Source organism: Lepisosteus platostomus, unplaced genomic scaffold (assembly GCF_059453375.1).
Source record: "Lepisosteus platostomus isolate fLepPlt1 unplaced genomic scaffold, fLepPlt1.hap1 Scaffold_54_H1, whole genome shotgun sequence".
NCBI classification, from domain to species: domain Eukaryota; kingdom Metazoa; phylum Chordata; class Actinopteri; order Semionotiformes; family Lepisosteidae; genus Lepisosteus; species Lepisosteus platostomus.
In genome coordinates, this window is record NW_028291672.1 from 416,892 (window position 1) to 431,805 (window position 14,914).

At 49.0% G+C, this 14,914-nt stretch overlaps 4 non-coding genes and 1 pseudogene across 4 annotated transcripts; 2 read left to right on the top strand and 3 right to left on the bottom strand.

Moving 5' to 3' along the window:
* Window positions 1-1,273: 1,273 nt before the first annotated feature.
* Window positions 1,274-1,415, bottom strand: LOC148633028 (U4 spliceosomal RNA). The gene has a single exon (XR_015934099.1). It is a non-coding gene; the product is annotated as a U4 spliceosomal RNA (small nuclear RNA).
* A 1,292-nt stretch (window positions 1,416-2,707) lies between these two features.
* LOC148633029 (5S ribosomal RNA) lies at window positions 2,708-2,826 on the top strand (annotated as a pseudogene).
* Window positions 2,827-3,460: 634 nt separating this feature from the next.
* LOC148633030 (U1 spliceosomal RNA) lies at window positions 3,461-3,618 on the bottom strand. Its single transcript, XR_015934124.1, has one exon. It is a non-coding gene; the product is annotated as a U1 spliceosomal RNA (small nuclear RNA).
* A 7,002-nt stretch (window positions 3,619-10,620) lies between these two features.
* On the top strand, window positions 10,621-10,739 carry LOC148633031 (5S ribosomal RNA). Its single transcript, XR_015934138.1, has one exon. It is a non-coding gene; the product is annotated as a 5S ribosomal RNA (ribosomal RNA).
* A 3,778-nt stretch (window positions 10,740-14,517) lies between these two features.
* On the bottom strand, window positions 14,518-14,659 carry LOC148633032 (U4 spliceosomal RNA). The gene has a single exon (XR_015934109.1). It is a non-coding gene; the product is annotated as a U4 spliceosomal RNA (small nuclear RNA).
* Between the last annotated feature and the right edge of the window lie 255 nt (window positions 14,660-14,914).

The following is a 14,914-nucleotide window of genomic DNA, read 5'->3' on the forward strand; positions in this document are numbered from 1 at the left end:
AGTTGCCTACCGAAATACAAGAAGTCATCAATTTTAACCTAGCAACACATTAAAGGCTGCATCTATACAAGTACGATTCTAGAAATGCTCACCAGATTACGTTTTAAGAAGGAACTGCGCCTCAGGTTCCGCCGAGATCTTAACTCGGATGGCAGGATTCAGAGTCCGGAGTGCGGACTGATGGCGCACGGAGGGTCCATATACTGTGGATCCCTCAGTGATCTTCCGCGTATTCAAACCGCCAGGGTGTGACTCCCCTGTCCCCGTGACCTCATTGCTCTGCTCTCTCCTCTGTGCAGCTGAGCCCGACTCACGGTAAAATGGAAAAAAATATGCCCTCGACGCGAGATTTATTCTGGAGCGAGCCAGTGTTGCGCATAGCTGCCTTCAAAGCAGTTAACCCAGGTTCGATTCCCGGCCAACGCAGTTGCGAATGTTTTCAAATGCTGTCATGAGCCTTGGATTGTGACTAGCAAAGCGAAGCCTTTTGAAAGAGCTAAAGCACTGCAAAACGGAATTGAAGGAGAATCTTACAGGGGATTCTGAGCAGTGTCTGCATACATGCAGTCAGATAAAGGTGCTGAAAGCTTGAGCTACTCTCAATGTCGTGCTGCCCTTCCCCGGAGTAAATCTGTTACATTGAAAGAATGCTTCTGGCAGGTTCAAAAAGGGACCTTTGTTAATTGGAGAAATCAATGATTTCGAATGAATTCTGTATGCGTTAAAAGACAGCTATACACAGAAAACATGCAGGACACTGCTCATGATGTTTCCCGAGCCGAAACACAGTGCGTTTTTCCAAGCCATCTGACAAAGCCCGCCCACTGAAAACTGCAGCAGATCGTGTAAAGACGTTCAACTTTGTAACTACTGCACGCACAGGAAGCAGAATAAATTCCTCTTTTCAAACTGTCAAAGGTTTGCTTTGCGAACGCTGCAGGACATCGCACAATCTCTTTTGAATGGGGACAAACGATTTCTTATGGGGCGCAGTAAGTACAGACGTTTAAAATGCTCCACTCATGCCGACGATGCAGCATGAAGAAGCGCAACCTAACGTTTGACAGACAAAAGCCAGGCGCCGCTATGAGCAATATGAAATCATACTGACAGCACACGGCGTTTCGCGCTGACACAAAAGTAATCTCGACAGACGCTGTTCTCTGCATAAAGCTGAAAGAGCTAAAGAGCGTTCCTGTTGACACGTAACAAGCTCGTTTCTTTCTACCATGATATCACCGTGACCAAATCTGTCTTTAAACACCTTGTTCAGTCTCTGACAAGACTGTCAAAAATTGCTTTCGCCGATTGTATTGCAAACCGGCGGAAGCGGGGTATTGGGAAAAGTTTTCAACTAGCAATAATCGCGCCTCGGCTAAACCTCACAGGCTACGATACTGCCACTGCGCAAAGCTGACGGTTGCCAGGCAACCGCGGGGATCCTATGGAAATCGTTATCGATCGTCTCATGGCATGTCGTTGCTATAACGCTTCATATTTGTCGTCTTCTTCTTCTTCTAGCTTGAGGTTTTGAAGAATTTCATGACAGACAAGGGCTCCGTTGGGAACAAAGGGCGTTGTGAGAAAACCGTTGCTTATTTTCAGCAGCAGAAATACAACCCTTTAAATACAAGATGACAGAACAATGACGAAGGGCATGCCGGGAGGAACTCATGCACTACAGAGGAAAGGGGGCGGGCACGTACAGTTCACATTCAAGCCACAAGTACTCTTCTTGGATGTTGCACAAACAAATCCTAACGTCTTGAAAGCATTGCAGCATGTTTGTGTCCCACTTCCCGTGGCTGCGGGACGACTGACACGAACGGACAAACACAATCTGTGGGGTTTAGCGTGACATAGTCTTGCAGGCATCGTGCTGTCTCACTGCAATATTATACCGCTGGAGGAAACAGTCCATCTGGCCATGAAACTCATTTGAACGTCTAGCTACAGCAACTAACAATATCATGATTTATTCACGATGTGTGGAATCAGCACGTCCCGGAGACAGCTTCCGAAATCGTGAGCATTCTCTGGTGGTAGGGGCGTTCAAGATGGCGCTCAGGTGGGAGGTAAAGTTTAGTGGTTGGGGAGTTTTTTTGAGTTTTTCATGACCTGAATGTTAATTTTTGCTTTTTTTGACTACAGAAAAATAAGGACTTAACACTAGTTGTTTAAACTTCAGTTATAATTGAAAGAAAAAAAAACGATTTTTTTTTAGGTTTAAAAAGTCCGATATGAGTAACACTGGGAAAAGAAAAGAGAGTGCTGGGTCTTCGAAGGAGAACTCTAAGATACCTCAATCGTATATGTATAGCACTACAAAAAAATCGATGGCAACTAAAGGGAAAAGTGAAGCAGCTGCAGGGGCAGCAACAGGGCGGAGGCGCCGCGCGCCCGGCCGACGTGTTGGACCGGTGCGCTTTACGTGCTGAAATAAACACGCGACAGCCCCGAAATGTTTCCAGAGTGCTGTGCACTGAAGACTTGCCTGGTGCTCCTCCGTGCAGATTGTTTGTCCTCCTCCAGTGCGGGACGAGCCAACACAAGGGAGCGCATTCGCCAACATCCAGGCACGCAATGCGATTTGGAAAGCAGCTCCTTTCCAAAGAGTTGCACACGAACGATCCTTCAGTCCCGCTCGGGGGGCACGGAACCCCCGCCACACACAGCTTCAAGTAGCGAGTCAGGCGCCAGGGCTTTCGCTTACGGCCACACCACCCTGAAGACGCCCGATCTCGTCTGATCTTGGAAGCTAAGCAGCATCGGGCCTGGTTAGTACTTGGATGGGAGACTGCCTGGGAATACCAGGTGCTGTAAGCTTTTCCTCTCCCGGCCAGCAGGGGTCGCCGTTGGTGCCGTAGGCTTTGGGAGGAAAACCTGCAGGATGGAAAGGTAATCTATAGCCTCATCTCTAGAGATGTTTTGTTGCTGTGGCATGTGTGTGACCCATATTCAAAAAAAAAACCCGTCTGTAAAACGAATATCGAAGCTGCCTCTAAATCTGCAAATGAAGATGAGTCGATAAACCACTCGTTTTTCGTATAACTAGACATATATTCATTTGTTACCGATTTCATTCATTGAGCACGGATACAATAGAGGTACAGCCATTCACTGTTTGACATGTCTGCACTAGTACAGAACCGAGCAATCAGAAAACGGGTGAAACTCTCTTTAGACTCAGCATACAGTACCGAGGCCCTCATGACCAAATAAAGGCTAACCTCGATAATCAGCCTAAAGAACGCAGACTACAGCAAAACGACTGACTTTGAAAACGGAATGAACGTCCGGAAGGAGTAGTGGAACTAGCTTGAGATGCTTCTCCGGACCCCTAACTAAAAGCCAGCGAGAACCAGCAGCGGCGTCCACTCCTGTCGAACCGGGATCCTTCCGCAGCCACGCAGCTCGTGGTGTCCTAACCCTCCCGTATCTGATTTTGGACCAAGCACATCAGGGGAGAGCGCGAACGCAGTCCCCCACTACCAGAAACTATGCAGTCGAGATTCCCACATTTGGGGAATTCGCAGGGGTCAGCACAGCCGGAGTGCAATGGCCGAGCCTCGCCCTGGGTGAACCGATTTCGATTTCGATTTTTAAGAACTTTATTTTCTTTTCACAAAAAAATACAGGAAATCACAAATCAGAAAGCTTTACATTAATATACATACTTAAAACAGTATATATGATCACATCTCATTACATTTTGACACGGAACCAGTTACATAGCAACAATTTCTTTTTTTCTGGTGCAAATCACATTCTTTACTTAAACATGATAATGTTTTTCACAGTTTCTTGAGATACTGTCCAATGCCCTCTATTTCCCACAGATTTTCTGCTTCCTCCCTCCCTTCTCTCCACAGATCTCTGAGGTAATAGTTCTCTCGGGTGATGAACAGGGCCAGGCTACCTGCTGCCTTGACTGGGACCTCGATGCCTTTGAACAGCCCCATGTTCCTCACTCTCCACAGGGCGTCTTTCCCACTGTTCACCACGGCCCAGATCCTGTCAAACACGTCAGGAGGAAGCTTGACAGGAGAGATGCCGTATCTAACGAAAGCAGCAGTCAGGGTAAATTGGGGCGAGAGAGCCTGCAACCAATCTTCAAACTGGGCCCAGAAGGCCTTAGCAAAAAAGCAGGACCACAGGAGATGGGTCACAGTCTCCTCCTCGCCGCAGCCCACCCTAACGCAGCGAGGGCTGGGGGTGAGGCCCCTACGGTACAAGAAAGTTCGTACCGGTAAGCACTGGTGGACGACACTCCAGGCTAAATCTCTGTGAATGTTGCACAGAAATTTAGAGGATGTGTGTTTCCACACCTTCCTTGTTTGGGCTGATGTTAAAATGCCCACAGGGGTCTGCCTATTGTTCTGGGGTGCTACGAAATCTTCCAGTTTTTGGACGCTGACATCTCGGAGGGGAATATGGCCAATTGGGTGAGATCTTAGAAAACTTTTAACTGTCCCATAAATTGCAGGGCATGTGTCAGAGAGTGGGACGTCCAGCTTGGGTCTGACACCCCACACTCTGAACACCTCCCTACCTACCCAGAGCCTGGAAAAATAAGTCCAGGTACGCGCTGCAGGTGCTGTTGCAAAAGCCTCTCAGCACAGAGGCCAGGAAAATGCACAGCAGCTTCGTAGCAATATCTGGGACAGACTTCCCCCCTGAGGGTAGCGGCCTGTACATTATTTCCCTTCTGAGTCTTTCCTGCTTCCCACCCCATAGAAATTGAAACATCAATCTCCTCAGCACCGCCGCAACACGGTGTGGGATTGGGAAGGTAGAAGCCAGAAAATTCAAGACAGGCAAGAGCTCGGCTTTGATGACCAGCACCTTCCCTGTCATGGTGAGGTCTCGGTCCTTCCATTGCATCAGTTTTTTGTTTAAGATTGGCAATTTGTTCTGCCAATTTACTGTTCCCATCTCTTCTCCAAAATACACCCCCAGGACCTTAATTCTCTTCTCTTGCAGCCTGAGATCATGTCCTTCTTTTGGCTCCCTCCAGTTCTGATAAAAAATCTCACTCTTAGATGTGTTAATTTTTGCGGAGGAAGCCAAAGAGAACCGATCACAGCACTGCAGAGCTCTGCTAATTGAGGCATTGTCAGAGAGGAGCAGGGTGACGTCATCCATGTATAGAGATGTCTTTACCTCTCCTCCCCCACTTCCAGGCACTGGTATCCCATTAATGGCCTGATCCTGGCGCAAGGCACAGGCTAAGGGCTCCATAGCCAAAACGAATAACAAGGGGGATAATGGGCAGCCCTGCCTCACCCCTGAACAGACTTCAAAGGTGCGTGATCTATTGCCATTAACCATGACTCTGCTGTTGCTACCTGTGTACAGCAGGTTAATCCACTTTCTCATGATGGGGCCAAACTTCATGTGCTCAAGTACCGATGTTAAGTACTGCCGGTTTAGGCGGTCAAAGGCCTTTTCTAGGTCTACACCTAAAATGCACAGAGGGAGGGAGCGATCCTCAGAGTACAGACAGACATCCCTCAACAAGGCCAGGTTGTCGCTCATCAGGCGTCCTGCTATCCCACAAGTCTGTTCTTTCCCTACCAGTGAGGCCACTACATTTTGTAGGCGCAGGAAAAGGGCTTTGGACAGGATCTTAGTGTCCACGCCTAACAGGCTGAGGGGTCTCCAGTTCTTTATGTCATTCTTTGCTCCTTTCTTAAACAAGAGAGAGATAGTGCCTTCTCTTAAGGAGTCAGGCAGCAATTCTGTCTTGTAGCTTTCCTCGAATAGGAGCAGTAGCGGATCCTGAAGCAGATCCCAAAAGGTGCAATAAAATTCCTTAGGGAGCCCGTCAGCACCCGGAGTTTTCCCCTTCTGTAAGCTCTCCATAGCCTGTCTCAGCTCTTCTACTGTCAAATCCCTCTCAAGTACTTCCCTATCTTCTTCACTCAAAATGTTTTCTAGCTTTGAGGTAAAAAAATGAATATCTTCATCCTTTACCTCTGTAGAGCTGTACAGTCTTGAGTAGAAGGCCTCGGTGCAGGAGAGGATAGCACTCGGCTCTGTTCTCTCTCGTCCCTCCTCATCAACTACACTTTCCATGACAGTCTTGGAGCCTACCACTTTCCTGAAAAAGAAGCGAGTACACTTCTCATTTTCTTCCAAGAACTGCACTCTGCTTCTTAACAGCACTCCTCGACTACTTTCTTCGGCTATGCTCCGGATGTCCTTTTTTAAAAGGGCGATATCCTCGAGCACATCGAAGCCACTGTGCAGCATCGTGTAGAGACGCTGCAGCTGCCTCTGTTTCCTGGCTAGCACTCCTCTCCGTCTGGCAGCAGCCTTCCTTCCCTCAGCCATGAAAAAGGCCTTTGTCCTCACCTTCACCTCCTCCCACCACTCTCCTACTGACCCGTACAGACACTGCAAGGACAGCCACTGTGATAGTTTCTCCTTGTAGCGGGATACTACCCCCTCGTTCTCTAGCAGCTTTGTGTTGAGTTTCCAGAGGCCTGGGCCAAAGACAGTCCCGCCCTGGAGTTCCACTCTACACCCTAAAGCCTGATGATCTGAGAAGAAGACAGGCTGAAGAGTGACCCCAACAACTTTCACTCTCTCTGAGACAAAGCAATAGTCAATTCTGGAGCTGCTATTCCTCCCTGACCATGTATATCCTGCTGTTGTGGGATATATACATCTATATGTGTCTGAGAGTTTAAAGTCTTGAACTAAGTTTTGCAGGGCCAGTGAGCTGGAATCCAATTTTATCGGCGAGCTAGACTGCCTGTCTGTGTGCTCTAAGATACAATTAAAATCCCCTCCCACTATCACGTCTGTGCTGCATAACAATAGGGGGGAGAGTGCCTTGAGTAGCTCCACCCTTCCTCCTACGTCAGTAGGGCAATACACATTGATTAGCCGCAGGTTAATGGTCCCCCATTCCACATCCACACACAGCAACCTGCCATCTATGACCCTCTGAATACTTTTCAATTTGAATGCCCATCCTTTGAAAAGAATGGCCACGCCAGAGGCTCTGTTGTTATTGTCCCCTGACCAAACAGAAGGCCCTTTATCCCACCTATCTTCAAAACTTTTATACCTCTCTTGATAGGCTAAAGCACACTCCTGCAACATCAACACATCTCCCTCTCTCTGCTGGAGGTAATCAAAGACAGACTGGCATTTAACTCTGTCATTGATACCTCTTGTGTTAAGAGAAATTATGTTAAGAGCCATATTACATAAGAAAGTGGAACCAGTCTTTACAAAACACATTTCTCTTCGGTCTCACCTGTTACCTTTTTCTTTTTCTTTTTCTTCTTACCAATTTCCTGCCAGCCATCCTCTGAATGAGCCTTCATCAGGGTGGCAGCAGTAAAAGCGTTCACAGAGTCCATTTCAAGGAAGGGGGTAGAGGGAGGGGTGGAGAGGTTCCAGCTGTCCCCATCGCCATGCTCTCCTTCCTCCTCGCTCGGGGAGAAAACAGAGTCATTTTTTCTTTTCCTCAAGTCCAGCTCCTGGGAGCACTGAGGGGAAAGGGGTGCAGCCGATGCACCAGTCACCTCTTCCCCCTCACCCACCAGCTGCTGCAGATCCTCCGTGATGGACTGGATGGAGGAGAGGAGGGCATCTGTAGCACTTGCAGAGTCTGAGAAAAGCAGCTCCGCTGAATCCTGGGTATCCTCGCTGGACCCGCTCCACCGGGGGGCCCCACACTGGCCCTCGTTCTGAGGAGCAGGAGTGGGGGAGGGGTCCTCGCTGTTCTCGGGGGTTTTCAAACCCTCGTGCTTGTCTGGTGCAGTCTGCGGTTGTGGGGGCGTAGTGGATTTCTCTTCCACCAGCCCCGGAGCCACAGCAGGACTGATCCTGGCTGGAGGCTGAGAGTCTTTGTCCAACAAGGGTTCTTTGTTTGACTTGTTGTTTGCTTTGGATTTTCGGGCCGGTTTGGCTGAAACAAGCACTGCCTCATCCTTTCTCATTTTGAGTTTATTGGCGTAGGCGTGAGGGCAGTTCTTAAAAACGTGTCCTTCCGAGCCACATAAATTGCACTTTGGCAGCATTGAACAGTCAGAGGCTAAATGTCCCTGTTTGCCACAGGTCTTGCAGCATTTCACAGTGCAGGACGATGCCAGGTGTCCCACAGCACCACAGCGCCGACACACCTTTGGTTGTCCCACATAAAACACATAGCCATTGCAGGCGCCCAGCCGGATTGTAGAGGGCAGGTGCCTTAAGCCTCCATTTACGCTGTCCGGTAGCAAGCGAACCTCGAATTTCCTTGCTCCTGTTTTTATACCATCAACATCTCTAACCTCAGTTCCATGGTGGACGGTGCAGTACTGGTTAAGCCAGGTGTGAATGTCCTCCGTCTTTGCCAGTTCCGAGAACATAACAACATGCACCGTTTTCCTCTCTCTCTGTGTCAGAGGCTGCAAGTTGATCTTCTCAAGTGCAGGAACTTTGCCTCTTTTTGCCTCAAACACATCCACGCATTGTTCAAACAGAGGATAGGTAGCAAATACAACCTCAAATGCTTTCTGACCTGGGAGAGCGAAGATGAAATCCAAGTGCCGAGGTTCAAAGCCAAGTTCCTTCTGTAACACTTTTCTGCTGAACTGCATACGATCCATGAAGAGGTCATCCAAGAGCTCAAAACGTACAGCATTCTTACGGGATCCAAAGGTTGCCATTTCAAAAACCGCAAATCGAACACTGCTTCCAACGAAAGAAAAACAATCCAACTACTCCACCTACAGGCTGATCAAGGTATCTCCCCTGCCAGGTAAGTATGAACCTCCTTCTTGATCAAAGTATCTCCCCTGCCAGGTAAGTATGAGTTAAACAGGCCCCTGCAAGCGGCCCGCACCCACAGCACAAATCGCGCAGCCTAGGCCACCTCCTCGCCCCGCACGCCACCGCCTCCTGCTGGGCCCACTCTTTCACACACTCACACGCCACACTAACACTCAAAAGTGTGGGCAAAACGAGAAAACGAGCGCGCCGTTTCCTACACATCTGCAGTCGCCGTTGCGCATTCGCAGCATGTCCCGGGATGCAATTCGGCCTCATTTGCATAACTCCAGACCGGCAGATCGCCACGCAAGCTCGCGACGTGCGCCTGCCACACACCGAACAAACCTTTTCAGCAATTTCCAAAAAACGGGCCTGCTCGCCTGCCCACAAGGCTCCGTCTCTTACCTGCTCTCCAGAGCCTGCTGCCTTCTGTGCTTTTCTCTCGGCACCGCTGCAGTGCACACAACTCCTGCAGCGGGAGGGGGGGAGAAAGTTCCCGCGCTCCGCCGCAGGGAAGGCTCGCTCCGTGCGCACACATCCTTTCGATGCCAGTCCAACAAGTGCTCCGCATTAGCTGCGTCGGGGCTCCGGCGTGTCGCACCTCACCTCACCTCGCACTGCCCCCTCCTTGAATGTCTGCCCCTGGGCATGCCCCGCTCTCCTCCGCCTTATCTTACCGCGTGTGAGCACCGACAATGGCCACAATGCCGGGGAATGGCACCTGTAAAGTGTTAATTGGGGCACAGGAACAGCCCGTCTCGTCTCGGGGGGGCCGGCTTCAGAGACAATACAGCAAACACAGCGGGGCGGGGGAAGAAGACGACACCACACATGCGGGAACATTCAGCTCCGGCAGGAACGAGACATTTGTCGGTCTTTTCAAGTGCCGAGAGCCGAGCAATCCTTCACTTGTATCGTTTCTCCCCGGTGACTAGATCTGGCCCTGCGACTCTCGACTGGGCTCACCCCCGGGGCAGCCCAGCAGGTGTGAGCCTGGCCGGCACCCGGATGGGAGATTCCACCCCGGAAAAGCTCCGGTTGCTGCTGCTCCTGCAAGAGATGTGACTGGGACCAGCAGGGAGCGCTCACCCTGCGGGCTGTGTGGCTCTCTTACGCCCCAGCCTCCTGATGGCGACACTCTGCTGCACAAACAGGCGCCGTCCTTCGGGGGAGGCGTCAAACCGAGGTCCCGACCCTCCTTGGCCATTAGGAAACCCCAGGGCGTCTCTCAAAAAGAGACGCCGGGGGTGTCCCTCTGGTGTTAGTGCTCCCCTTTACCCATCAGTCGGGGTCTCCTCCTAATCCCCGTCTCACCTGTAACAATCAATGACGAGGCCCCCCTGTCCGTGAGATTTAGTACTCGCGCAAGAGACCGGGGGCAGAGCGCGAACGCGGTCCCCCGCCCCCCACAAAGTGCGCGCTCCGGGTTCCCTCTCGGGGCCCTGCAACACAGCGGAAGGGCAGCGAGAAGGAGCCTCTTGCTCTGACGCCGCAAGGCCACAAGAGAGCGGAGGCGCCGCGCGCCCGGCTGACGTGTTGGACCGGTGCGCTTTACGTGCTGAAATAAACACGCGAAAGCCCCGAAATGTTTCCAGAGTGCTGTGCACTGGAGGTTTTTGTCTGGTGAAGACTTGCCTGGTGCTCCTCCGTGCAGATTGTTTGTCCTCCTCCAGTGCGGGATGAGCCAACACAAGGGAGCGCATTCGCCAACATCCAGGCACGCAATGCGATTTGGAAAGCAGCTCCTTTCCAAAGAGTTGCACACGAATGATCCTTCAGTCCCGCTCGGGGGGCACGGAACCCCCGCCACACACAGCTTCAAGTAGCGAGTCAGGCGCCAGGGCTTTTGCTTACGGCCACACCACCCTGAACATGCCCGATCTTGTCTGATCTCGGAAGCTAAGCAGTGTAGGGCCTGGTTAGTACTTGGATGGGAGACTGCCTGGGAATACCAGGTGCTGTAAGCTTTTGCTCTCCCGGCCAGCAGGGGTCGCCGTTGGTGCCGTAGGCTTTGGGAGGAAAACCTGCAGGATGGAAAGGTGATCTATAGCCTCATCTCTAGAGATGTTTTGTTGCTGTGGCATGTGTGTGACCCATATTCAAAAAAAAAAACCCGTCTGTAAAACGAATATCGAAGCTGCCTCTAAATCTGCAAATGAAGATGAGTCGATAAACCACTCGTTTTTCGTATAACTAGACATATATTCATTTGTTACCGATTTCATTCATTGAGCACGGATACAATAGAGGTACAGCCATTCACTGTTTGACATGTCTGCACTGGTACAGAACCGAGCAATCAGAAAACGGGTGAAACTGTCTTTAGACTCAGCATACAGTAACCACTCGGCCACCTCGTCTAGGAAACTGGGCTGTCCTGACATGGGTTGGCGCACTCCAGTTGATCTTTTTCTTTTTTTTCCCTCATACTCGAGGGTCATTTTCCTGTTCCACATGCGATTTCAACATTTTCCTTGGGAGATGTCAAGCCAGCAAGCCACTGCTGTGGTTCAGTGGCCAGTGTGGAGTTCAGTGGCCCTGTTGTACACAGAAAGCACATTGAGCTCCTTGGACATGAAAAGTTCCAGATAAAAGCCATTTGTCATCCTTTCTCTTGGTGTCGATGTTGCTATTGTATGTAAAGGTGGCAACTTGCTCAGCGAGCAGGCGGAGCACACACCGAATGCAGATGTGTCTGAGTGGTGTGTCCAAGTGGCTGCAAAAGGACAGCACTCCCGGGGCGCTGTGGCTTAGTTGGTTAAAGCGCCTGTCTAGTAAACAGAAAATCCTGGGTCCGAATCCCAGCGGTGCCTTTTTTTGTTCTGTGTTCTCGAACAGAACTGGTCATTATGGACAACCGCATACGTCTAGACTTAATTAAATGCAAGTATTCATTTCCTGTCTTGAACGACTTGTTTTTCTTAAAATGGATGCAACTTGCAAAACATGAAATACAAACCTCGCTAATCAGCGCTCGCGGCTGGCAAAAAAAAAAGAAGTCAGCAATGTTTTTTTCTTTAACCTTAAGCCTGCTAATGGAGAAGAACCTAGTCGCCACATCACATACATCCGTTTCAACGATAAGAAGGTAACAACTATCCTCACTCCAGAGTAAATCTCACGTTGAGGGCATATTTTTTTCCACATTACCATGAGTCGGGCTCAGCTGCACAGAGGCGAGAGCAGAGCAATGAGGTCAGGGGGATAGGGGAGTCACACGCTGGCGGTTTGAACACGCGGAAGATCACTGAGGGATCCACAGTATGTGGACCCTCCGTGCGCCATCATTCCACACTCCAGACTCTGAATCCTGCCATCCAAGTTAAGATCTCGGCGGAACCTGAGGCGCAGTTCTTTCTTAAAACGTAATCTGGTGAGCATTTCTAGAATCGTAATTGTATAGATGCAGCCTTTAATATGTTGCTAGGTTAAAATTTATGACTTCTTGAACTTCAGTAGGCAACTGCCCTCTTGATTTCGGATTTAATTTCTTTATTACAGGGGCGCTTTTATGATGACAGAGTCAAGTTCAGGTACTTTGCTTGATGGAGGAAGCTCATTTCGGACTCTGTGATCTTCTCACCTGGAAAGGTCTGCTGTACTACTACAAGAGAGAAGTAGAGTCTGGAGGAAGGGACAATTTTATGATGCTTTGGAAGGTAATGTTTTTTTTTTCTTTGAAATCGAAATGAATCAGAATATCAGTGCAAAAGACAAACTCTTGGTTTGGTTTAAAGAGATATGGTTTTAAAACAGACAAAATGTAGAAAACAGGTGTTTCTCACTTTTGGAAAAGAATGGACCGGGGGTAATATTTTACTAGTTGCAGTGCTAAGCTCACTGGGTTACAGCCCTGCAGTGTCACACGAGGGCCAGTGGTGCAATGGATAATGTGTCTGACTATGGATTAGGAGTTTGGAGGTTCGACTCCTGCCTGGCGCTGGTTGTTTTTAAACACATCAGCCTATTCCCTAAGTAGTCTGTGCTACTTACTGCATTGTAATCGTACCCAGTAAGAGATTTCCTTCATGTAAATGAACTGCACCTGACAGCTTTAGAAAAACACCTGGGCTCAGTACGGTGCTGAGAGCTCAAGTTGTGTATAATGTAATAATTTAAGTAGAATAGATTCTAATAATATAATGATCCAGTGTGTTGCACTACTTCACTGCTTCACTGCTCTATGCCGTCTGGAAATAAATCCTCAGACAACTTACTGCCCTGGGCATGTACCAATAAATTACAGGAGCACATCTATATATCACTGCGTTGAAGCAGGAGACACAATCACTGCAAATACATCCTAAATACAGTGTTCCAGCACCTTTGACCTCATCCAGAACGTATCATTTCTTGAAAGGAATTGCTGTCCGAATGCACATCTGAATCCCAAACAGAATCTCTAGTAAAATACGATCATTTGTGAAACAGGTAAATGTCTCAGGGGCCCATTCCTCATTCTCAAGACACATGTATGCAGTACGTACATCATGCATTGAGCAATAGGGATTAAAGACACCACAGGTAAGGTTAGAAGACATTCTGACTATATTCTAAAATATTGGACTCATATTCTTATGATGGCAGACATGATGCTGTGTTTAAAACCGGGGTTAATGGACATTATATGACTGTCAATTCTGTTTTGTTTTGGAGACTCTTGGCTGCCTATGTGGTACAGTGCAGCGTGAAGAAAACATTTTCCAAAACTGTGTCAGCTCAAAAGTTGTAAGAAAATCTTTCCAGCTGCTTTAACTCTCTTCATTTTTGTCATTTAATTGTCTGTCGGCACTATGTAGCAGCGTTGCATGACAACCCATCTCACCACGGAAAGGAACCTAACAGCTTTTGTAAGAGAGGAGAAAAGGACCTGGCCCGTACGGGACTCGAACCCACAACCTTGGTGTTATTAGCTCTAACCAACTGAGCTAACCAGCCTCACGACAGCAATCCTCTCTGTGCTGCAAAAAATCGAACTCAGGGAATTTCTTTTGCCCTCCTTTGAATTGAAAGCCGTGTAATTCAGTGTACGGGCTTTCTCGTGCAGTTTTATAGTTCTTGTAACCCAAATCCTACACTGGCGTGAAGTGACCCCCCATTTCACAGCATTTTTCAGCTGATTTAAAATGTACCTAAAGGAGAAGCATTATTGAAGACCATCAATTACCAAGAGCTTTTGTCAAAGGTTTTGGTGGTCATTTTTAATGACCACAGAGCGCTGTGACCTCAGTTTTACATCTCATCCAAGAGACAGCGCCCTTTTACAACACAGCGTCTCCGTCACTATGCTGGGGCATTGGGACCCGCACAGACCTCAGGGTGAGCGCCCCCCCGCCGGCACCATTAACACCGCTTCCAGCTGGAAACTTTGTTTTTCCCTGTAGCTTACCCTCATCCGGGTACTGACCTGGCTCACCTGCTTAGTTTCAGTGGGTTTTCAGTTGCGAGTTGCAAGGGGATGCAAGTGATGGAGCCGCTCGCTGCAAAAGCCACTGCTTTGGCTCGGAATCGAACCAGAGCCTCCCGCGTGAGAAGCGAGAATTCTACCACTGAACCAACAATGCTCAGTGCCCAGGCCTTCAAAAAAGACGCTTTTTTGGTACTCTGTTAAAAAAGCGTCGACATTACCTCTTTCAAAAGGCTTCACTTTCCTAGTCACATTCCAAGGCTCATTGAACCCGGGCTGTTTCCTCCAGCGGTATAGTATTGCAGTTAGACAGCACGATGCCTGCAAGACTATGTCACGCACTGACGAGACTGTCAAAAATTGCTTTCGACGATTGTATTGCAAACCGGCGGAAGCGGGGTATTGGGAAAAGTTTTCAACTAGCAATAATTGCGCCTCGGCTAAACCTCACAGGCTACAATACTGCCACTGCGCAAAGCTGACGGTTGCCAGGCAACCGCGGGGATCCTATGGAAATCGTTATCGATCGTCTCATGGCATGTCGTTGCGGTAACGCTTCATATTTGTCATCTTCTTCTTCTTCTAGCTTGAGGTTTTGAAGAATTTCATGACAGACAAGGGCTCCGTCGGGAACAAAGGGCGTTGTGAGAAAACCGTTGCTTATTTTCAGCAGCAGAAATACAACCCTTTAAATACAAGATGACAGAACAATGACGAAGGGCATGCCGGGAGGAA